The sequence below is a fragment of the Hippocampus guttulatus genome, chromosome 19, assembly GCF_054856545.1.
Source record: "Hippocampus guttulatus isolate MCC_2025c chromosome 19, RoL_Hgut_1.0, whole genome shotgun sequence".
NCBI lineage: Eukaryota > Metazoa > Chordata > Actinopteri > Syngnathiformes > Syngnathidae > Hippocampus > Hippocampus guttulatus.
In genome coordinates, this window is record NC_141279.1 from 8,721,229 (window position 1) to 8,744,622 (window position 23,394).

The 23,394-nt window shown below is 47.4% G+C and overlaps 1 protein-coding gene across 19 annotated transcripts in view; it reads left to right on the forward strand.

The window, feature by feature from the left end:
* The window catches only part of tcf7l2 (transcription factor 7 like 2), a 76,414-nt gene that overhangs the window by 36,021 nt on the left and 16,999 nt on the right, over positions 1 to 23,394 (forward strand). The window lies entirely within an intron of this gene.

A 23,394-nucleotide genomic window follows, 5' to 3' on the forward strand; every position in this document is an offset into this window, starting at 1 on the left:
GAAGCGTGACTACCCCTTCGCTTTGTTGCTGCATTTTAGCCACACTGTCCCCAAACCCCCCACCCACCCCTCCGCATTTGTAATGTCTCATTGTTACTCGACTCGATTCATTGCGCCTTGATGTTTGCATCTGACAAATCTGTCCGTGTTGTACAAAAGCAACTGCTGAGACCTTTTTCAGGATGTTTGCTAAATGTACACATTTCGAACGTTAGCAGTTTGGGTTCGGAGTTTTGGCTAGTTTCAAATTCATATCTTTTAAGAGCGCTCGATACTTTTGGTCTGCCCTCATGCCGCCGGTTATGAAAGTGTCGCAAATAGCCGGAGAACAAAAACCCTCGACTCTTGGAACACGCGAAGCGTCTGAGAAGTGTTGAAACTCGTTAGGCTGGCTACAATCGCTTCAGTGCAAAAAGGGGCCGGTCGGCCACAAAAGTACGTTTGTGTGTCGATTCATTTCAGCCAACTTAACTATTAGTCAGCTCATTGTTTTTTATTTTTTTATTTTTTTATTGCATCAGTCGTGGCTCTAAGACTTTTGAATAAAGAGTTTGGTAAGATGCTATAACCACAGTCGTCGCGTTTCTAACATTGGTGTGGTGTGATCGCAGCCTTTGTAGTCTGCTGCAACCGTATTGCACCGTGAGTCATGTTTTTTGTTTTTTTCCCAGTATGTTCAATTAGCATTATCCAATAATTATGGGGTGGCGTTGTGTTGATGGGAGCTGGCAACGGTTTGTGGTAACATCATACACACTTGAACAAGATGATGCTCGGTAGGAGTGGCACTCCGGTTCAGGGAGGGTTCGGGTCAAGATTTTCTGTCGACACTCGTGATTCCGAAATACTCGATGAAAGCAAGATTACTGTCACTTCCCTCCCGAGTTGCGCATTTCAGAATCTCCCGGACAGAATTGGCTTCCTCGACGCGGGAAATTTACGAGGCGGCCAAATGACTGCGCCTGACAAGCTTCCCTTGGCCCGCGCCGCGCTCGCTAATGTGAAGCACATGCTCGCCCGCCGAGCATCTGCATGGGCCGCACACCTGTTTAAACGCTCTTTGGCCTCGCTGCCGTAAATTCAGGCGCGGTCACGCCAGAGGCGGGCCGGCTGGAAGCGGGGGTCAAGTTGGAATGGTTGTAATCCTCCTTGACAGAATGTCGTCCTTGTGTTTGGCCAGGCATTAGCGCGTGTTTGAGTGTGTGTCACGAGGAGGACGAGGAGGAGAAGGACAGATTGCCAGTGGTGCAATTGTTGCGCTCTCCATACAAATGTGCGCGTTTGTGTGTAATCACCTGGCCGCCTGCCACCGAGGCCCTCTGGAGCTTCCCTGTTCTGGGCGAAATGCGGGCCCTTGCGAGGCCAAGATGAGGTCACGGCCTGCGAGCTCTCTGTGCATGCTCGCGTCCACCTTTGTTGTGTAACACTGGATTATCTCGCCGGCGTCAGGTGGAAACCTGGTAACTCCAAAATCAACCCCCCGAAACGGCACGTTTGTTTGCCCATGAACAAAAATGATGTATTTTCCGCGTGAGAATTTGTGTTCATGTGCAGAATATATCTCGTCTATATCATTTCATTTAGCGGCCAATATATCGGTTATCAGGTGATTAAAAAAAAATAATTAAGCACCTAATATTCATATCAGCCTGAAAAAAAATCTATTAAAAAAACGATGTAATTTAAATTAAATTGTGAATTTCCATGCTACATATTGAAGGCTAATTCTTAAAAAGAAAAGAAAATTGTACCCCCAAAAAATGGGATGATTGTATTCGGCAAGCGTTAGTTCACTGCCTGGGCGAAATAGTCTCCTAATAAGAAATAAATGCTCGCATGCAGCTTTTATTTTCTTTTGCAGGGAAGGCACCGTTAGCCAAAAGCCTTCTAGGTGCTTCCTCAGTCACTCCTTTACCTGATTTGGCGTCGATCGCTCGTCGACCAGCTTCTGCCGCCATTTTAATTGCGTCTCGTCAGCGCTGACGGCTGCAAAATACGAGCGGGGAGGGCGGCGCGCAGCCGCAGCACATGAAAGGCTACCTCCTTAGACAAGTCGCCCCGGCTTCAGAGAGCCAGAAAAGGCGATTGGTGTGCTGCTGTGGATTCCCTGCCGGAATAAGTTTGATGGGCTAATTGTAGCCCCCAGTGGACACGGATGCACATCACAGCAATTGAGCGCACGGTGAAAAGCACACTTTTCGACACGCTACGTGCCTTTGATTCTTTTTTTTTTTTGTAACTGTCCTTGAATACACGGACGGACGTACTGTCCATCAGTCGTTCTGTTTTTGTTTTCTCATTTTAGCGTTGGAGGCCTCATGGTAACACTTTCTCTGGGCCATCGGACAGCAGGAATCCTGTCCGCCATTCCTTTATGGTCACTGCATCTAATAGGCCCCGCATACCTTTTTGGAGGCTGCGCAATGGCCGGCAATGCAATGCAATGCGCAATCGGCACCACAAACTGGCCTCGCCGTAGTGCTGATCAAAAAGACTCTGCCCATCTTTTGAGCTTGTTTTTCTTTTTCGCATCAAAACGGAATCAATATCCAAAACTTTGCAGCGCCCGTATCAGTGAATCCTCCCGTCCCTCTTTAGCGTCATGCCACGGGAAGAAAAAAGAGGGGGAGGGCACAAGGAGATGACACCGGGCTCGGAAAGCCGGGAGGAAATCGATGGGAGGGAATTCACTCCGGTTCGTGGAAACGGCGCTACGGGAGGGGAACCTAGTTGTGAATGTGGAAAAATGTTTTTTTTTTGTTGTTGTTGTTGTTGTTTTTTTTTTTTTTCCTCTTTCCTTTCCTACCCAGGGAGAGAACATCTGAACATTTGAAAAGAGTTCTTTTGGTGAGGTTGACTTGTGCGGTTAGGCTTTGTTTCATCCGAGCGTGCACCAGCGCGTGTACAAGTAGCTGCCTTTGGAAAGGCTCCTCACGGCGTGTTCGAGGGTACTCGGTGGACGCGCATGCCCTGCAGGAGGCCGAATTATGAATACAACATGAGTAAACAGACACCTACGTACGTGCCATTAAAATAGCACTTGCCGTTTTGGATGGGAAAGCATCCTCGGCTGTGTAAAAGCTCTCAAAGAGTCCGTCGTTAATGAGAGTCCGTTTGGGCGAAACTTCCTGGGTGTCATCTTGGAATCGTCTAATAACAGCCACAATTGAAATGGTTGATTGATAACAGGGAAGCGGCAAGTCGGAGGCAATTACAGCCGCAGATAATTACCCATACGTTTTTGTTTTTGTTTTTGTTTTTTTTTCCTTCTGCAACGAGACAGCAAATCTTCACGAAGCTCCCTGGGGGCATTCCTGGGTTAGCAAGCAATGGCCACAAATGGAGCGGTTAAGTGGAAGCAGGGCAAACTTGAATGCCACCCTGAATTCAGACAGGAATCAAATTTGCACATGTCAAAGGAATTTTACCCTGAAATGCCACATTAGATTTGGACCAAACTTTCTGGGGGCCGTCTTTGGATAGGACTCTTCGTTTAGCGTTAGCGTCCTTTCCTGTACCCAACGTAATCTGAACCGCGCGACATTAAATACAAAGTATGGACAAAATGAGGATTTTTGGTCTGCTGTCGCCCCCCCCCCTTTTTTTTTAACGGTTTCCGAGCAACCTAGACTTGTTGCTGCCCCCCGCAGGACCGTCCCGGTACTATGCCAAGTCACTTATGAATGATTGAATGAATATTTTGGTTTGTATAGCACGCACAAGAGATTTTATGGTCATGTCAGGTTAAAAATCGTTTATTTTGCGGGTCACCAATAAAACTCAGGGAATCGTCTCTAGTCAGGCTCACGACGGAATGATTTGCACATTAATTTATTCCTCGATCCTTTTGCCCTTGACATCCGTGAATAAAGTTTTTTTTTTTCCTTTTCTGGAATAAACGCAGCAGCTGTGAACAAAGAGCACAATAGCGCGCGCAAGCTCGAACCACAATTCCCAGCCCGAGCCGTGAATGCCATTCAGGCTGGTGGAGCAGTGGTGTTGAGTTGCCTGGTGCAGATGGGGTGGGGTGGGGTGGGGGGGTCAGCATGACTGGCACAGTTGGCACCTTGGCACTCGGATGCGTCGACTGAAGGGGCGGCAGTGATGCGCCTTCAGCTTTCATATTGTCGCCGCTTCCTGTTTTGAAAGCCATGAAGGAGCAAAATTTCCCCGCAGATGAAAAGGCCCGCGCTTTTGAAACGTGTCCAAGCGCAAATGTGAAAAAGAGGGGGAATGAGAGCTGATCTGTAAACATCTTCATCGAGGGGTCGACGGAAAAGGAATTGTGAGGACGAGGAGGAGGAGGAGGGATGGAAATGATACATTCATTTGCCGCCTTCTTCTTCGCCGTCGTCTTTTTTTTTGGGGGGGGGGTCTTGTTTTTGATTCGCTGATGAAAGAGAGGCGGCGTTTTTTGTTCGCAGCCAGCTGTATTGCTCTATTCAGCGTATGGGGGGGGCCACGGAACGATGCGCACAGCCACCACCCACTTACCCCCTTCCGAAAAATTGCTTTGTGGCATCTGCATCCCGACGAGTATTTATAGAGCGGTTTGTTTTGTAACCTCGATTCTCTGATTAAAAAAAAGACTTATAAAGTCAAATTTCTTTCTTCTTTTTTTTTGACAGCCGGAGTTACGTGACCCGCCAAGTCACCAGCGACACCGGCATTTCGTTGACTCTCACTGGCTGTCACATTTGTTTCGTGCCTGTTCAGCTGCTGGCCTGCCAGAGAGTCGCTTGCTTCTTTTTCTTCTTCGTTTTTCCTCGGCTGCCCCCCCCCCCCCCCCCCCCCCCCCCCCACTGACCAGTCTGCACCTCTTAACTCAGTAAAAGGCTCTAATGGAGCTTAATTGTAACCTTGGGGTGTCGTCAAAGAAAGTGTCGCTAAACAAACTGCAGCAGGCCACCCGGCCCACCGAGGCCTCCAATGCAGACGGAGGCGTCGTTTTCAGATAACGAGTCACCAATTCTGAAGGGCCTTTTATTCCGATTTTGGGTGAGACTTCCTGAGTGCCATCTTGGGGTAGTCTCCAGTCGTCCTTTGCCATATTGCTGTTCACTTTTTGCCTTCTCACTGATTCGTCAAATCTGAAACGGTACATACTGGATCAAAATTTATGTCAGGGAGTTTCTGCTGTAGTTTTTGTTTGGTTTTGTCGACTGCCGCCTTTGTTTTAAGACCTTATCACTCATTTTGGCTCTTTGCTATCTTGGACTAATCGCCGCGTGCTTTTCCTGCTGGCCGCAGCTCAAGTCGCACTCCCACGCGCCTGCAGCAGCGCCACCTGGGGGCCCAACGGTGATATGGGCCCCCATCTAATTCCAGGAGAGAGGTGGGGCCGGGCGCCCGCCATGCGGGCCTTTGCCGGGTCGCTGAGCATTATCGCTGGAGAGCTGCAGATGCCATTGAGCCACTGAAACGGCAAAGCCCTCTCAACCTGTGTGTGTGTGTGCGTGTGTGTGAACGCAATGGTGGTGACCCCGAAAAGCTGCGACCCATGAGGAAAAAGGGAGGAGATAATCACACTGAGCTGGAAGTCTTGGGGGCCATTTGTTCTCGGTCTTCTCTACCTTGTGAGGTCTTAATCCAGCACAGCCTGCTGCTCTTCATTTTGACAGCATGTTTGCTTTTTTTTTCTTCTTCGACGACAATGTGAATTGGGCCCTGCAAGCGAAATAAAGCCCAATGTGTGTGCGCGTGGGTGATTTTTTTTTCTTTTTTGCGCAGACGTGTAATAATGTCCCCGTAAAAGTCAAGACGGGAAATGCCTCATTTTCTGTCTTCTCGGAGAAGATGCATAATTAAGATATATAGCCTGCTGAATATATAGACTGAAAATATAGACCAGTGGCAGCGTGTGGTTTTCATCTTTGGCTGAAGACTCTGCGCAAGTGCGTGCATCTTTGTGTGTGTGTGTGAGCAGCGTGCTATAAAAGGCTAGCTACTCAAGCTTTTTGGCTTTTCTGCGTGTGGGGCTCACCGCCAGCCAAATCTTTGCATCTGTATGTGAACACGTATACATAGTTGCAAAGAATGGGAATGTGTGTGTGTGCGCCTGTGTGAGAGCGAGCGTGTCAGGTTTGCCATGGATAGTGAGAATGTCTCGGTTGCATTTTAAGTGTCAGGTATTGGGTGTGTGATGATTGTTAGCATTTGTGCTTGTGTTGGAGACCTTTGTGGGGGTCCTCATTAAGCGCGGGTTACGTTTTACAATACGTAACGGCAAATTACCGAGTGACGGTTTTCTCATGTATAATGAGGACATACATTGGACTTGATGAGCTTGTTTACAAGCCGGTTGCGTCGGAGCACCTGCGGCCCAAAGCCAAACTGAGGCAGGGTGTTTGCTTTCCGGATCTGGATTTCCCATCTCTGCCTTGAGTGATATCAAATAGCAGGAAAGGTTGCCATGGTGGCTCTCGGCCAGGACGCATCCATACGACTGCACGCACGCACTCTGCTGCATACGCCTCAGTTGTTTCAGGCCTTTGTCACTTTTCGAATGCTAACTATCCATCGATGGGTGGGGCGTCGCCGGCGGCGATGAAGACGGATGGAATAGTTTGCTCCGTAATTACAGCGGCAGGACCAGTGAACGGCCAGCCGTACGCGGCCGTATTCCATTCGCACTTGATTACGAGATTGCTTGTGGTGCCTCATGGCAAGTGTCATCATCGTGTCATCCCTTGAAAACTGTATTGTTTAAAACGCCATCGATTGGGCGGTGGCTCGCCCTTCTCTGTCTGTCTCTCTTTTGGCAAGAAGCTAAAATTGGGATGAAGTGATTGTTTATTAAAGGTGTCCAAGAAATGGACTTTATTTCACAAGGAAGAAGTACATCACTCGGACCAATTAACCTCACCGCAGCTCATTATAAATCTTTCCTTTCGAGCCCCCACCGAGCAGCGACTTGTCCGCCAACACGGCGCACATGAAAGTGCAAATTTGTCCAAACTCTTAAAAGTCATTTGGAACGGTAAGGGTATGATCTTATAATAGGGCTGAGTAATTTGGACCCTTTTAAGACTCCGAGGCTTAAGAACAGGATCTCAAAAGTCGACCCTCAGGGCACGGTTGTCGCGACTGCAAAATTCCGTCAACACCTGCGAATCAAACGTTGACTTCGCACGCATCAATGTTGAGGCGAGGGGAACATCTCGGTGCGCGGAATGCAAAAGTGCCTTTGTACTCTTTCTCCTCCCGTTGTCGTGGAAAGTCCATTTGGGTGGTTAGTCTTAATCTGGGAAATACGCGATGCTAATTGCGCCTCGCTGCCGTTTTTTTTGTTTGTTTGTCATTTTGATATTTAGCCTCGTAATGGGTTAATAGCCTGGAGTGGCTCTCTCCAACCAGTGTGCATGCACAAGGCTTTTGTTTGCTCAGACACTGTGCAAACTTGTGAAGCAGCCTGTCCCCCCCCCCCCCCCCCCGTCGAATAATTACAATGCAAATAATTGCAAATAGACCATTTGGCCATTTCGGAAGTGATCTAATATTAAAACACACACGGTCGACCGGTTTTGCTCAAAGTGTGGAGCGCGGGGCTCACTTCAGAATCACTGAATTAAATAAGAGTAAAAGTGACTTTCAAAACATGCTACTTGGTGTCAAAGGTTTGATGGCAGAAGGTCAAGCCCCATGTGGCCACGTGACACCCATTTTTTAGTTCACCCGGCGCTAAACTACAAATGTCCAAAATGAAATTGTTTGGCGAAGAAAAAAAATGTGTTCAGTTGACTTATGTGAATCGTAGCGATGAGCGTAGCATCACATTTGCGCTTGTTAAAATGTTTCCTTTTGGCCTTTTGTCTCGGCGAGGGTATTGCTTACGAGACCTTTTGTCTTGTCTTTAGCCCCGAGGCAAACAGCAGCCCGAAATCTGATTAGCCTCCATTATAAAGAGTGATGTTTTCATCCCGCTGATTCTCGGCACCGCATCCCAGCGTCGGGCCGCTTCATACCGGGAACCGGCCCGCTCTTTTGACAGATAGTAGATACTCTCCCGCGTGGCTTGTTTGGACGGCGGCTGTCTTTAGTGTCACGTGAGCAACAAGACGGCCGAGGAAACGGAAAAAAAAAATGCATCGAAATAACGTCAAAAAGAGCAGGAATCGATGATGGGCCGGAGGAATTTGATACGTTACGAGCGTCTTCCCTCCGCCGCCAAAGTTGCTTTTGTTCGGGTCCCTCGGAGATGTAATTCAAGCATAAGGAAGCCACTGACAATAGCTGGATTTGGACTCCCAAAATAGCCTTTTACTTAAAGGTTGCGGCTTTATTGAGTTGCGGCGGGTGGCCGGCATCCGATTTCAGATTTTTAATGAAACGGCAGCCGCGAATCAATGCCGACGTGAAACATGAGATTAAATTAAATCAAATGCCACTCTGTGATCTTTAAAAAATAAAAATAAAAATCATGTTGGTTTTTTTTCCCCCCAATTTGTTTGAATCAGGTTATTTTTTCAATTTCCTGCAGTGTTTGATCTTTTAGGAACGTTGATTATTCTGAAAGTGTAAAAATATATATTTTTTGGGGATGTGATTCATTTCCACAACAAATTAAGAATAAAATCTATTTATATAAATTATATAGATACATACACAATCAATTCTTAAAATGTTTTGAAATGGCAAAATCAGGGTTCATCTGAAAATGATTTTATTTAATGACGATACATTTCTATATTTGGAAATAAAAACACGTTTGTGGTGCAAGCATATATTTTGAAATATGTAATAATAATCCTCTTGCAATATTACCTATTTTGAAATTTTAATGAACAATTGAAACCAAAACAATTAAAATAAAAACAGAATAGAAATATTTAAAAAAATAATAATAATAATAAATAGCCGGTGTATGAAAATATTTAGATGTTACAACTTTAGCAAATGCCTGCTTTGTTTACCAAACGCGCACAATAGCGGATGCTTTCGATTTGCAACATTGACACACGTTCCGGAAAAAAAAGAATCATCTAATTATATTTCTTTTCATGTGATAACGGCATTTATCGTTTCTAGCGCTTTGGCTGTGAACGCTCGGTCACATTTAGGCGACTTTAGCGCATAATTTTCCCCCGTCTGAAGCAACGCCGGACCGTCTTCAAAAAATAATCTCGACGGGTCACGCGCGGGGCAACGGTGTTGGGTTTCAACTTCTGTGGGGAATTGTGATCTGTTCTAATGAGAAATAATACAAAAAAAAAGAAAGAATGCAGCTTTGACACAAAGTGTTGCCGCGCTGAGGCTGCGAGATAGACGTCGGATTAAAAATGGAAAGAAAGAAAGAAAGGGAGGGGGAAAAAAACAATTCCTGGCCATTTGGATGAGATAAATTTAATTTCTTTGCTATTTGGAGGTCTTCTTTGAAAACAGGCAATCGTAATGAGCACATTCAAAACCGGAGAATAGATTTCCCTTCTCGCTTCAAATGAGCCGCCGTTATCGGCGTCCGTCATTCGCGCTTTCCCATTTTCCAGCTGCTAATTGATGTTTTTGATGTTGGCCGGGGAAAAATTGAAGCAAATGTCACATGTGAACCGGCGTGGAAGTTAATAAGATTGACTCCATCGGGCCGAATCCGCAATGAACGCATGGGAAGCGCGTAATTTCGTTTTTTTGTCGACGGCGAATTTAGCGCGTCCATCTGGCCAGGAGTGAAATCGACACCGTCGGAACAAGAATTTCGCTCATTCACAAGTCACCAAAACCAAAAGATTTAACGCTAGTATTTGCTTTTTCTTCGTCGGCGACTGTTTTCTTCCAAATGAGAGCGCAGTTTTTCTAGTGGGGGCGGGGGGCAAGATTTTCTCTCTTAGCATAGGAACAATCCGCATTTTGAATGCCGTTTTGAGTTTGAAAAGCCGCATTGCTTCAGAAAGGGTTAGCTTCAGGAGGGGAAAAGAAAAGAAAATGCTGCGATATAAGTCGGGGTCAGCGCATATGCTTGGCCGATGTGTAACAGAGCCTGATCTTAAATCCCCCCCAAATAAAAGAATAGGAGCGCCACCGGGGTCGCACCATCTTGAGCCATTTAGCGAGCTTTCGCGGCTAGCCAAACGCAGAAGTGTCAAACATTTATTATTTTTTTAAAAAATCTAAAACATCAAAAAATGTGTTGTTTGATTGCTTTTAAATGTAGTTTTGAATGAATTCGCACACTGTTTAAGTAGCAGTAAAATAATACAATTGTCATGTGGATTATTTCAGTCGAGTGCACTTTTTTGGCCCTAAATGGGCCACGACCCCCACTAGACACTTTGCTTTTTGAAACAAAAAAAACCCAAAAAAAAAACAAAGTAGCCTCTGCTCGCGTTGAGCCCTTCGAGGATTGCGGATAAGGGACATTATTCTCGAAATAGGCAATTAATTCCGCTGGCAACGATCGGTTGGCGCCCCCCCCCCCCCCCACCCTCAACGCCCTCCATTCGCCATTTGAAATGCTAACACCATGAAATATTTTTCTATTGGTCGGCGTCCCCTCGGTTAAGCCGCCACCGGCCGCCGGCGAAGAATTTCATCGACTGATGAGACCACAGGCGAGCCCGATAAAAAGGTTAACTGTACGTGACATGCACTCCGAGTAGCCCCTCCCACCACCCCCGCGCCCGCCGCTACCTTGAACTCGTAAGTTCGCCGTAAACTTTTGATTGACTTTATCCCCGTTGTTGCCAAGCGCGCCCGTTTCGTCGCCAAAAGCTCAAAGCAATTTTCTTTCCCCCCCGAAATGAAACGGAGCGACGACTTTTGCCGGTTATATTTTGGCTGAAATGTGACGCACGGTTAAATTGTCCCTTTTTTTTCCCGTCGATTTTTTTCGGGTCCATAAATATATCTACATAAACGGAGGTTTTGTGAGGACGGATGCAGGTGACTTTAGCTTCTCCATGACCACATGCGATTGGAAATGGCGGGCCTGTTGATCAATCCCGCCGACATGACAGCGCCGCCCAGAGTCCCGCCGACTCTGGAGTGCAGCGGCAGAAGCTTGAGCGGCACAAGCAGCCCAAGCATGAGTACCGGCTCCTTTGCCGTTTCTACTCTCTCATTGACCCAGCTTGCTTTTTATACTTGCAGGGGTTTTTTTATTAGTATTTTTTAGATTTGTTTTTTTTGTTTTTTGTTTTTTTACATCTCAAAAATACTTTTTGTAATGTAAAGTCTAATGCTAATTTAAAAAAACAGTTATTTTAATTGATCAACTGTAAAAAAAAAAATCAAAACATAGTGAAATGTTTTGTAGATATTTTTAGAATGTTTGTTTTTTCAATACTAGTTATAAGGATGAATAATTTTATTGTTTGAATTCTTTTTGTTTAGCAGCTCTTTCATTTTGTTTAATAATTAAACCGTTTTAATTACGGAAGTCATTACACAGTGAATACAAAAATGTATTTTTTTGCATGAATTGAGCAGTTCGCCCCCCGTTAATTGGTTAATTTAATTGACATGTATTTGTTGATTTGTATTCTTTAAATTATTAATTTGTCCTTCCGTCATTTTATTTATTATAAATAATAACCTCCGCAGCTCAGAAATATTTTAGTAAATTGGTACATTTAATTGATATAAAGAACATAATTAAAAATGAAAGTAATGACAGAATTAGGCTTTTATGTTTCTATTTTTTTTTTTTTTTTTTTTTTACCTCACCTTGTAATGACCAAGCCCATCTGTCTGATTTACAGATCAAATGTGGCCCCTGAGCGTTTATTTTTTATTTTTAATCATCTCTCCTGCCCCCGCCCCCACCACCGCATCCGATGCTTCTCGAACCTCCATCTTAACACGTGGAATGTCACGATGTTGCTGTTTTGGCAGTTGAATGCAGTCACATTACAAGTTGAGGTGATGATGAAGCAGAGTGGGCATAGTATTATTATTATTATTTATGTATTTATTTTGTGCTGGGATTTGACATTGACTCTAGGCAATATGGGCATCATTGCGGAAAAGCATATCAGGTCTTTGGCAGTCAGGATAAAAGGGAGAAACAAGCTTTTATTTCACTTATTTTAATTGCAATTGTTCTTCCACCGCTCAACATCCCTATATACATAATTAAGTGGAGCTGTCATTTAGTCTTTGGTTTATCACGCAGCCCCCCCACCCCTCCCTTGCCCACCACGCACCCGTCCAACCTCTTGCTAACTCCATCACACCCGCAAGTAAGTCGCAGAACGTCAACGCAACTGTCAGCGAACAGCTGTTTTGTCGCTTTCCTGACTTGTCGTGACACGTCGGCCGCTCTTAATTCCGCCGCCCAACAAAATGGGGGGGGGGGGGATAAGCGCGCTTCAAATGTTTAACCGTCATCAGTTTTCGGCCCCTTAATGAAATACAGGCGGCTTAGCGCACACACATGCACACGTACACACACGAGCGGCCTCTTGTCGACGATTAATGTAGCCGTTAATATTTATGTCAAGTCACAAACACAGTGGAGCGCACATAAAACGTGTCCTATTGTGCTTCCAGCTTCCCCAGATTTATTTCTCCCTAAATATCTCTTTGAGGTTAGCATCTTTGTTTGTTAGCTCGCAGAGTCATACTGCGTTGACTTCAATGTTTCCAATTTAAGCAGAAAAAGGCAGTTGTCATGTGTGTCAAAAATGTCACCACAAAATACGTCATCCCTCTGACGTGGTCAAATGTAGTCGTTACCATGCTCGTCTCCTCCTGTCACGACCATGTTAGCGTTTGGCGGAAGCATCCTTTAAATGGCACACGTCTATCAGTCTCATTGGCAGGATTGCGAGCGCGGAAACATCGACTTACTACCACCACCCAGCGGTAACAAGGACAAGAAAGTGCAGGTGTGATTGGCAGCGCGCCGCATTTAATGTTGTGTGCCTGAAGCCAAGTGGGTACGGGTGTTCCGCGCACAATAGTGCCGCTATCTCGCTCGCGCTCTTGCTTTGTCTGGCTCATTGTGCTCCTTATTACATGCCGTATTTGCCGCGAAGAATCCTCCATCCCGGCTTCTTATTGCCGCCGAACGTTAATGGCCATCGTTGCGTCGTGTTGTCGTTTGAATCGCAAAGCGCGTCTGAACAGAAGCACTTGGGCCAAAAAAAATATATATATATATTGCCACAGTGGGGTTTTGTTTGTTTGTTTGTTTTTTTGTCATGCAATTTCATCTGCTAGGTACGAAATATCAAAAATCTGAAAAATGTCACCAGCATCCTTGAAATGCTTTCGGACTCCTGCTGGAGCCGGATCTAAACCCGGGCTGGATCGGGTTAAGTGTGAGGCGAATTTGGTTGGGGGTGGGTGTTTTTTATTTATTTATTTTTTTTATCCTCCCCGGTCGTGTGAAGGCCTCGCTCTCCTGATCAAAGCGTATCTTGTTTTATGCGGCTGCTTTGAAGTGGCCCGAGTCACCTACAGCACTCACTTCATCAACTTCACGAGTGTCTTAATAGCAGATCAATAAGTTTCAAAGTCGCCGCGTTAATTTGATACCAGCACCGATGTGATCACGCTGGGCCTCTCTCTCTCTCTCTCTCTCTCTCTCTCTTTCTTTGGTCGATCGCTCGCTTGCTCTCCCCTCCACATTTTTGGAGCTGTGTTTAGTCGGCAGGATTTGTCTGCTCATCAATTTAAACCTCCTTTTTTTGGAGCATCCTTGAAAAACGATCACCCTTCCGGGACGTCAGCGTAGGGCAAGAATGACATCTCTGTGATGTTAGCGTTCGATAGCGGCATCGTTCATCAAAATTGATCATTTGATACGTCTTTAGCGTTCGTATTATTTATTCATGTGAATTCGCAAGCACATTGTATGAATTCATTATTCTGCTTCATCTTTTTTTTTAACCTCTTTGAAATCTGCCTCCCCCCCAAAAAAAATCTTGGTCTAGGTGCAAATTACAATATTATTCATTGTTTCTGAGTAATCATGTGTTTTATTTGTAGCCCAAATTACCTCTTTGAAATTGTGTTTATTTTTTAAGTCACACCAATTGGTTTTATTGCCACTATTATATTTCTTTCTGTAGGCCAATTTCACTTTTTGGGAAAAAAAATCCAAAACATCTTTTGTCCCCTGCTATTTACAAAGTTTCTGAGAAAAATTGCAAATTAAAAACAATATCATTTGATGTTAGCTATTCGACAGATTTGTTATTTTTAAATCGGTCTCCTAAAAAATTCCTCACCAAATCTACTCATGAAAATAACATCATTTGAATGTTGCCTTGACTAACGTGAGTAAAGCATCAAATGATGCGTCTCCTCTGCATGAATTCAACCAGCAAATAATGTTTGGGTTGTGTGTACGAAGCAAACCCGACAGCTTTTCGGCAGGAGCGAATGAGCAAACTTTCCCCTTTGCGCTCGCAGCCGACTTAAGAGGAGAAAAAGAAAAACGCCATCTGCGTGCCGGATCTGCAACCCGGAGAACAAAAGCCAATTTAGTGTGTTCATCGAAGGGTTGCTAATGGTATTAGGGCAGCCTGCGGGGTGGCCGCTCGCCCCGTCGCCCGTCCGGGCGGCTGCTCGGTCGGGTCTGGCGAGGGCCACCTCTCCCACCTCCCGTACTCGACGTCGATTCGCAGGGCGGCCGGCGTTTGTGCCCCACATCTGCCGAGTCTTAAAATTCTTTTCGCTTTATTTTATGATGACAGCTCCCAGGACAGAATGATGACCGGGAAAGGAACAGCAATTCACATTTATAGTCTGGGAATTATTGCCGTTTTGTTGCAGCGAGACTTATTCGGTCTTGTGAGAGGGGGAGGGTCTGAATTTGTGCAAAATAAAGGAAGCAATTTTGGTGGCGAAAAGGTTACAATTATTTCACCAAAAAAAGGGAAGAGTGGCCAAATAAGAAAAGGGAAAAAACAATATTGCTCAAAATAATGATCGGTAAAAAGAAGAAAATTTATGGTCCGAAGAAAAGTGTTCGTTGAGAGAGCTAAATTGACTTGGAATGACAGAAATCATTTGAAGAGTGACACGGTTGCTGCTTTTTTTTTTTGGTCGTCCTTCTCACTTGCCGGGTGCAGCAGAAGGCTGCCTGTGTGGTCCGCGGCGGTCGGCCCGGCAGCGCTCCGCCGTGGGAGACGGCGAATGCCGGGGGTCCGGAGTTTTCTTAATAAATCTTTCATGATAGATTTAAGCAGCGCTCGTGGCAGGAAAAAAAAAATCCACTGTTGTCCGCACCCCAAAAAAGACAAAATCCCGTATCTTTCGTCAAAACAGTGAAATACAAGATTTGAAGTGTATATATTTTTTATGCCCCCCCCCTCCCTTCCCATTTCTCCCCTCAAGTAACTACGGAATCTTGCTTCATTAAAAGTGTATTAATCTCGCCCGGTCTCCCGGGAGTCACCTTAAAGACGATGTTGTGTCTTTTTCTTTAAATTGTCAGAAGGGGGGTGAGAGAAGGGAGGGGAGGGAGGAAAAAAAAAATCTTCCAGATTTGGTCCCTGTCAGTCAGAAATAATTGTGTGCTTAATCTTGTCCCTGATGGATGACTCGGAGTTCAGCAATGGGCCAGCTCCAATGACAAATACAATATTAATATTCATTAACCGCTTTGACAATGCTAATTTTGATGCAGTCGTAAAAGGGCCTCGCAAAGTTGGCGGCCAAAAGCATCAGAGCGCCGCGCAAGGTGGCGAGATAATTTGTGCTGCTTTCGCGAGCGAGCGGGCGAGTGTGCGTGCGGCGGCGGCGAGCCTTTTTAAAGTCTTCAAGCGGAGGACAAGAAAAAGAAGAGGAAAAAAGAAAGGGGGGGGGGAGAAAAGGCAAGGTAGCACAAACAAAATAAAAGAGAAAAGGGAAAAAGTTCAGACGCATTGGAACGCAGGACCGTGGAAGTAATACGATCAAGAGGACGCGGCTGGGAAAAAAATTTGACACCTTCAATGCGAAATACTTTTTTTGGTCCTTTCTTTTTTTTTTTAAAAAAAAAAACGCAAAAGCGCTCCGAAAAAAGCTGGCAACAAAAAGGAGAGGACGCACAAAATGGTAAGTCGGCGCATTCTTGATTTTTTCTTCTTCCCCTTTCTTTTTTTTCCTTGTTCTCCTTTTTGTTTCATCTTTTTGATCTTTTCAATTATCAGCATTTGAAGATCAATAGTCATTTTTGGTGTGCGGCGGTTGAAAGGCTCACAGCGGTGGTGAGCGGCGGCTGGTCGGATCACGGCTTTAAGAGTGGGCTTCCTCCTCGCGCCGACGCCACTTGGCCGCAATTTCCCTCCGCCGGCTCCTCCGCCTTGACTTTTTGTGTTGTTTTTTTTTCTCTCCCCCCACCCCTGACTTTTCCCTGTTTAGCTGCTGCCGTCGTTGTTGTTGTTGATGTCGGCGACGTTGCGGACAGGCTTGCCGTTGTTGCTGCTGACTTTTTCGGCAGACTTGGAAGTGTTCCGCTTGCTCTTTTTGACGCTTTTTTTTTTCCCAGCTGTGGAAAATCTTCGGAATGCTTTTTCCACCCCTCGATTTTGTGTCTAACGTAGTGTGACCGGCGCTGAATGGAGCGTGGCTAGTTTTTCTTTTCTTTTTTTTTTTTCCTGGGGTGGGGGGGGGGATTACTGACATGATGGGAGAGACACCCCGCTGCTCGTGTTTAGCCAAGTTAGGGCAACTCCTAAAAAGACGCATCACTCCACTCGCCTTATGTCCGCCGAGCCGGTGAGTGAAAGCCTCTCTTCTTTTTCTTTTCACTTTATCAAAGACGGGAGACACGGACACAAAAGGGCCGTTTGCAGCGAGGGGGGGGGGGGGGTGGTGGATATGAAGATGCACGAGGTGGAGAGCGAGGGAGTCCCGGGTGGACGGCGTCGACGGAGCGTCGGATGGCGCCCGGGCGCGGCCGGCCCGGGCGACGTTGGCCGCGCCAGCCGGCGCGACCCCAAAGGGCCGTCCGGCCGGTGTCGGGCCGGACGCCATGGCGGCAGCGGCGGCCGTCTTATCGGCTTAACCCATCGGGGCGTGAGCGAGGGGGGCCGCCGTAGACGAGGTGCTGCCCCCCAGTGGATTAGTGGCTGACATGGTGGTGGGAGTCTGCTTGGAGTGAGTGCACGAGCGCGAGTGGCGGCATGCGCGTTTTAACCAGGAAGCGAGCAGCATCCCAAATCCGGCTCTTTTAAATGGTAAGACTTTTCACACTTTCTTTTTCTTGGTTTTTTTTCACCCCCCTTGTGTGCAAATGCCGTTTCTCCCCTGCATGGCTTCGACGATCATATGGAATTTTGTTTTCTTGCTTTTCCTGCGGCCGGGGCGCCGTTTGGGAAATTTATAACACTTATGTTGCTAAGTGACAGATTGACAATTTGGATTGATGAAAGGCGGCGTTTGATGGCTTTTTCCAGACAGGCTGACAGGAATGAATTAGTCCGAGGCGTCCCGAAGAAGATGTTCCTGATTATTCGTTTGCCGTCTTTTAGAATTGATTTGACGTGAAGGACGACATTCGTTGTATTGATTTATTTCATCACATTTGGACTTTGGCATTCAGTCTTTTGTATGTATTTGTTTTGAGTCCAACGTGATGAATATTAAGTTGCAACAAACAAGGGAAATATTTCAAAGACTTTTCTGTTCCTCAAAACAACACTTGTTTTCTTCGTGTAAAAATCATCACATTTGACCCCCCCCCCCCAAAAAGAAAATATTTCAAAAGCAAAGAATTTGTTTTATCATTGAAATTGAATTGTCCTCCCTGCTTTCTTAATTCTTGCGCCACTTTTAATACAGTGGAAACTATTTCATGCTCCCCCCCCTCTCTTTTTTTTCCCGTCCTGTGTTGTTGATGGCGTTGTGCCTGCGCGATGGCGAGCTGTCCATCACTTTGCGTTGACTGAAGAAAGTGCACGTGGGACAAAAGGGAGGCGGCGGGAGCGTGGCGGGCCCGGCTGAATGGACGGCGGGCAATTAGCCGCCGCCTCGTCGTGGGGCTCTTTTACTTGTCAAGCCCAGGAGCCCCCCTGCCGTCACCCGCCGCTATTGTGCCTGACATTCCCCCGCCTTTGTTTTTTTGTTTTTCTTTTTTGCCTTTCGGGCCTCGGGACGGGACTCGCTGCGATGCGGCCTGCAGGACGCCCGGGGAAAATGTACAGGTACATATTTGGGAAAGTTTTAAAAATTCAGGCACTCGCAGAAATTCGACTTTGGCAAACCTGGTCGAGATGAGATAGAAGTGCCCGGTTTTCTCCTTAAAATTTCATGATTGATTTGTAAGTATTTTATCATTGAAACTTTTATTTTGGCTCGACTCGGTGTGTTTCGCGTCAGAGCTACAGTGCCCATGTTTAAATAATATAGCCTATAAATATTTAATTTGGTGTGGTTCTTGTTGTTAGGTGCTTGGATGTTAGGTCATTAAAGCATACTGTATGGTTGGAATTTAAGGCCGTAAAAAATATGATGAACCTAAATGTTTTGTTTGGGTTTTTTTTTTTCAGTTGTAATTTTATTTTTTATTTTTGAGAGATGTTGGAAATGCGTCATTCTAATATCACCAAGATGGAAACCATTTCAAAGCGGCCGCTCCCGTGAGCTTTTATTGCCGTGTCATTTTTCAAGGCAGTGGTAGTCGCAGTCGCTGATTGGCCGTGCCCTGTGGTACAAACAATGGAGAAAGTTTGGATTGTGTCAGGTCTTGGATGGAGACGTTTTTTAGGGGGTGAACCTGTTGAAGGGATTCTTGAAATCAGGACCTCATGGGCCTGAAATGGCCTGCTCGAGTGTTCCGTGAGAAATAACATTTGAGAGGATTTTTATTTATTTTTTTTGCTGCTTTTGCTTTGTTTTGTTTTTTCATAGGCCCCCGAATTTTTAAAGAATGCTTCCCCCACCCTTTGTGAGGAACGCAGACTCTTGTTTGGCAAAGCGACTGCCTTCTCTTTGTGAACTATGTTGTGTGTTCCCCCCCTTTGCCAGAGCTTGTCATCCGAGGGGCAAGGCAGCCCCCCCCCGCCCCCTCCCAACACACAGTCACCATACTTACGGCAGTTTTTGGGGGTTTTTTTCTTCTGAACTATTGTTGCCTGAGGTCATCCACCGCCTCCCCATCCCCCTCGCCCCCACCTCTTGTCACCGGTATCAAAAACTTTCTGCAAGGAGAGCGCGTGTGATGGATGAGGCGGGATGAGGTAGCGCTAGGCCTCGCAGCCCGCCGGAGAGCTGCTCAAATGACTAACACCCTTGGGGAACAATGGTCGGCCACGGGCGAGTGTAAAGAGAGAGTGCACAATGAACACAAGTTCACCCACACGCAAGCACGCTTCACTCAGCGCGGGAAGGCGGCGAGGAAAGAAGAGGTTTTACGGCGCCGCAAAAGGGGCGCTTCTGCACGCCGCGAAAGGGAGGGCGGGAATCGCTGGAGGAGGGGGGCGCGGCGGTCGGAAAGGGGGGCCGGGGGTCATGTACCCGCGGGATGGATCTCCATCCGTGTCTGAGGATGCTGGAGTCCTGGGCTCGGGACTTGTCCAGAGGGTGGGCGCCTGGCATCTCAATCTGGGCAGTTGGGTGAGTAGGCCGTGTCTTTTTTGGGGGGGGGGGGGGGGGGCCCTTTTTTAAAATTTGAGCTGTTGTTTTTAAGGCAAGGCCACCTGCTTTTGGTTGATGTAAACACACTGAGCGTCATCCGCTTTAAAAAGCCGTCAATATCCGTTTTACAAGTGGATTTTATTCATCCCCCCGTTAAAAGCGGTTTTATTTCACCGAGGAAACTGTTGAATCAATCTCATGTCTTATCCACGGCATGGGGGGGGATCAACGCGCTCGACAGCCTAACATATTCTTTTGTCGGCGTCCAATTCAAAATCTTGATTGCCAGCCTTTCAAGTGAAATTCTGCGCGGCTGATTGCATTTCAAAAAGCAGAATTCGCTGGCGCTCTTGACACAATATCGGCCATTTAACTCAGGTACGAGAGCTCAAGAGGCTGTTTATGTTGAAAAGTGTAGCGAGAAGAGGAAGCTCGGTGGTGGAGTACGGGAGGGGGGGGGGCAGCTTGAACGCACATGCACGCCTGAGAGTCAATTTGTCAACACTTCCACCAAATAGCACTTCATATTTCAGCGACTTGCGCGCCGCTTTATTTGCGTGTGACACATCAGAACGTGTCCTCTCTGTCATTCCATTTGATGTGCCGACTATCAAAGGCGCGGCAAGCGGGGAAATGAACGCTGACGAGCGACCTGAGTGGCAGTGTGAGGACGGGGGAGCAAAGGCCCGGCCCGCGTAATATTTTTGTTCGGCACTCTGATCAAGCAACTGCAAAGTGAATAATTAAGTTCAATAAAACATCTTGGGGTACCCCCGCCCCCACTTTTTTTTTTTGCCCCCGGAGATGCACCCTCTCTCGGCAGAGAGATCAACACTTCCGGATCAATCTCGGGCTGGCCAAGAAATATGATTTGTGAGGGCTAATCAGCGCGGAATGCCGGCGGATCCAGCCTCCGATAAGCCTTTAATTTGTCTCGGCATTTCATATTCCATTGCCGTTAATCTCTTAAGTATTCCTTTTAGATTGTCTGCTTGAATTTGAGGATTTGCGCCCCGAAGGGGCATTCAAAACCCCCGGCCCCGCCAAAAAGAAAAAGAAGAATCCGCTTTCCACAGGGCTGACATTTATGAGAATCGAACTTAATCGAAACTTAATGTGGTGCACTTTTGTTTTCCCGCCCGGTGTCGACCCCCCCCCCCGGGCCAGCCTGCCCTGCAATGCGCCGGCCCGAGCGGACCCCCGATCCATCACGCCGCTTTCATCCCTCCAGGTCGGCCCCTGCCTTGGCCTCACTCGCAGCTCATTAGCGGCCCGGCGAGCTGTTGTGACAACTCATCATATCATGACACAAAGCAGAAGCAAGGCGGCGGCACTAGCGTAGGACAGCCCCTCCCCTTCCGGGGGGGCACGCAAGGTCGGCACCTTCGCATTTAGGGCCCCCGCGAGGTGCCGGCAGGCGGAAATGCGGGCCAACAGCTTTTTCCTGTCCGGCCTTCACCTCGCCTCCCCCGCCGCCTTTGTCTCGCTCTGTCCCGCTGTCACTTTTTGAGCCCCCTCCGGCCTACCTCCCGCGCGCCCCCCGCCCCCCCCTGCTCCTTTTCTCTCACTGGCGGTCTGACTTGAAGCATCACATTGATTTGACCGCCTCTCGGGGGCACTTTTTAACAGTTAGTGACTGCTCTTTCCAAAAGTAGATTAGTGTTGAGACTCGAAGACTGCGAAGGACTTTTAAGCCAACCCGAACGCCGAATCCCGATCGGGGCGTTCGGCTGCGGCGCCGCGCACATTTTGTCTTCCCGTTGGAATTGCCGTCGCCGCGTGGGAATTGCAAAGTACAGCCTGTTGGAAATGGCATGCTAGAAAAAGGGACTAAAAGCTCTGTTTTGAATATGTAAGCCCCACCCACAGCAGGAAGTAGGAGCAAAGCAGTGAAATAAATAGAAGCTCTGGTAATCTCAGTAGCATAACCGGAGGTGTCAAGTCCCACGCACACACTTGAGTAGGTTGCCGTACTCGACAAGCGGGTGCCCTGCGTGTCCTGGACAATTGAGGAAGTCTGCGCGTTCATTGACGCCAGTTGTTTTTCAGCGCCTTGAAAAGCTCGGACGTCTTTGTCTGATGCTATTTTTGTTTGCTCTAGTGTCGAAGGATCCGAGTCAGCGGGGGTGTCGGGGCAGGAAACGTTCTTTCTTCTTACCGCGGCCCTTGTAGAGAAGCCTCCCACGTCGCCCGCTTTTGTCTCTGGGCGCTTTGTTGTGCGACAGAAGCGCCCGAGCCTCCCCGCCAGTAAAGTGCGAGGATTCGGAGCAGGTGCCGGGCTTCGTTGCTCGCCGGGGACCGCCGGCTTCTTGACTTGACGTCATGGGCGGCCGAAGCGGATGCAACCGCGTGCCGCCACTCGCGTCGTCGGAGACCGTTAGTAGTCACGTGTTTAAGCTTATCTGGAATTTGCTTTTTTCTTTCAGAGGGGAGCTTGGCGCGCATCAGCCATTTTGGTCCTCAACTCCCAGAACCCCAAAAGGTTTTGCCTACTGTAGCCAAATACAGAAAGGGGGTTTATGATGTAAATCGACTTGGTCTCGAGCCCTTTTCCCCCTTTAAGTTGCGACGCGGGCATTTTGAACCGTCCTCTCAATGGCCGAGGCCCGCGGACAAAAGACTTCCTTCAAATAGCCAGTAAAGCTTTTCAGAACACAGATGAAGAATCGACAACATTCTTTCACATCCTAACCCGAGGGAGGAGCAGGCATTTGCGAAGCAAGAGGTTAGGAGGTGATAGGAGGAGGAGGAATGGGGGTAAGAGTGTGGGGGGTGGGGGGCAAGGGAAACAGAGTGACAGTGACAGAACTCGTCAGCTGCATGCGACAGCTGTCATCACCCTGCTTTTTTTCCGTCTCATCATCCGTCTATTGTGGATGTGCAGATCAGATCGCGAGCGCCTTGGTTTGTGTTTCTTTCTAACGAATCCCGTTCCACCTCACACCCCCACGCCTCCAACTCGACACACAAGAACATATACGCGACCCCCCCACCCACCCCACCGAACCCCTCCCTGCTCTTCTCAGCCCCGCTCCTCCTCAGCCTTTTCAGCTCAGGGCTGTGAATGAGTCCCAGGAGTCTCGCTTGCCTCCCCGGAGTTCTGCGGGGGTTCATTAATCTTTCATTGGGACCATGGCAATAGGGAACGCCACCCTAAGCGCCCCCCCCCCGCCCCCTCCTCGCCATCCACCTCCCCGGCCACCTTCCGCAATTCTCCAACCAAAATAGAAAAGGTCTTGGAAGAGAGATGGCGTTGACTATCTCCTCTACACAACAAAGTCCAAAAATTTACCCGAGTCGGGTTGCCATAACCCATTGGGGAAGATCAACTCCAAAATCCCATATTGAGTCGCATGCCCCCCCCCCCCCCCCGGTCCTATTAATGCTTTTCAAAGTCAACCCTACATCCGCCATGATTGTTTTTTTATGCATAGATTTAAGTCCCTAATGAGGTTGTATGAGGCCCTACACGAGACCATGCACTCAAGCAGATCCACCCCTTTCCCTCTCTTTTGACACCACTCCTCACCCCCCCCCCCAACTCCCCTTGAACATATCATCCATGTTATGATAAGCCTGATTAGTGCTGCTTCTTTAACTGCTGAGGGTAGGATAAGGATGTGTGGGTGAACGGGCGAAAGCCACCAGGCTAATCTACAGACCCGCTCTAATCTGGTTATCTGGTAGCCGGGGGTACAGTCCCGGGCCCAGAACTATGGGGTGGAGGGGGAGATGGCCACGGCAGCTCCACTGTAATCTTTGGGTAATTGAAAAAAAATAAAAGGAGAAGGGAGGGCTGCGCCACTTAGGAGCACAAAGAAAAGATTACATAGCTCCAAGTAATTTGGCAAAAATGCAGAAATGGATTTTCAGCTGCTAACCCTTTAAGTA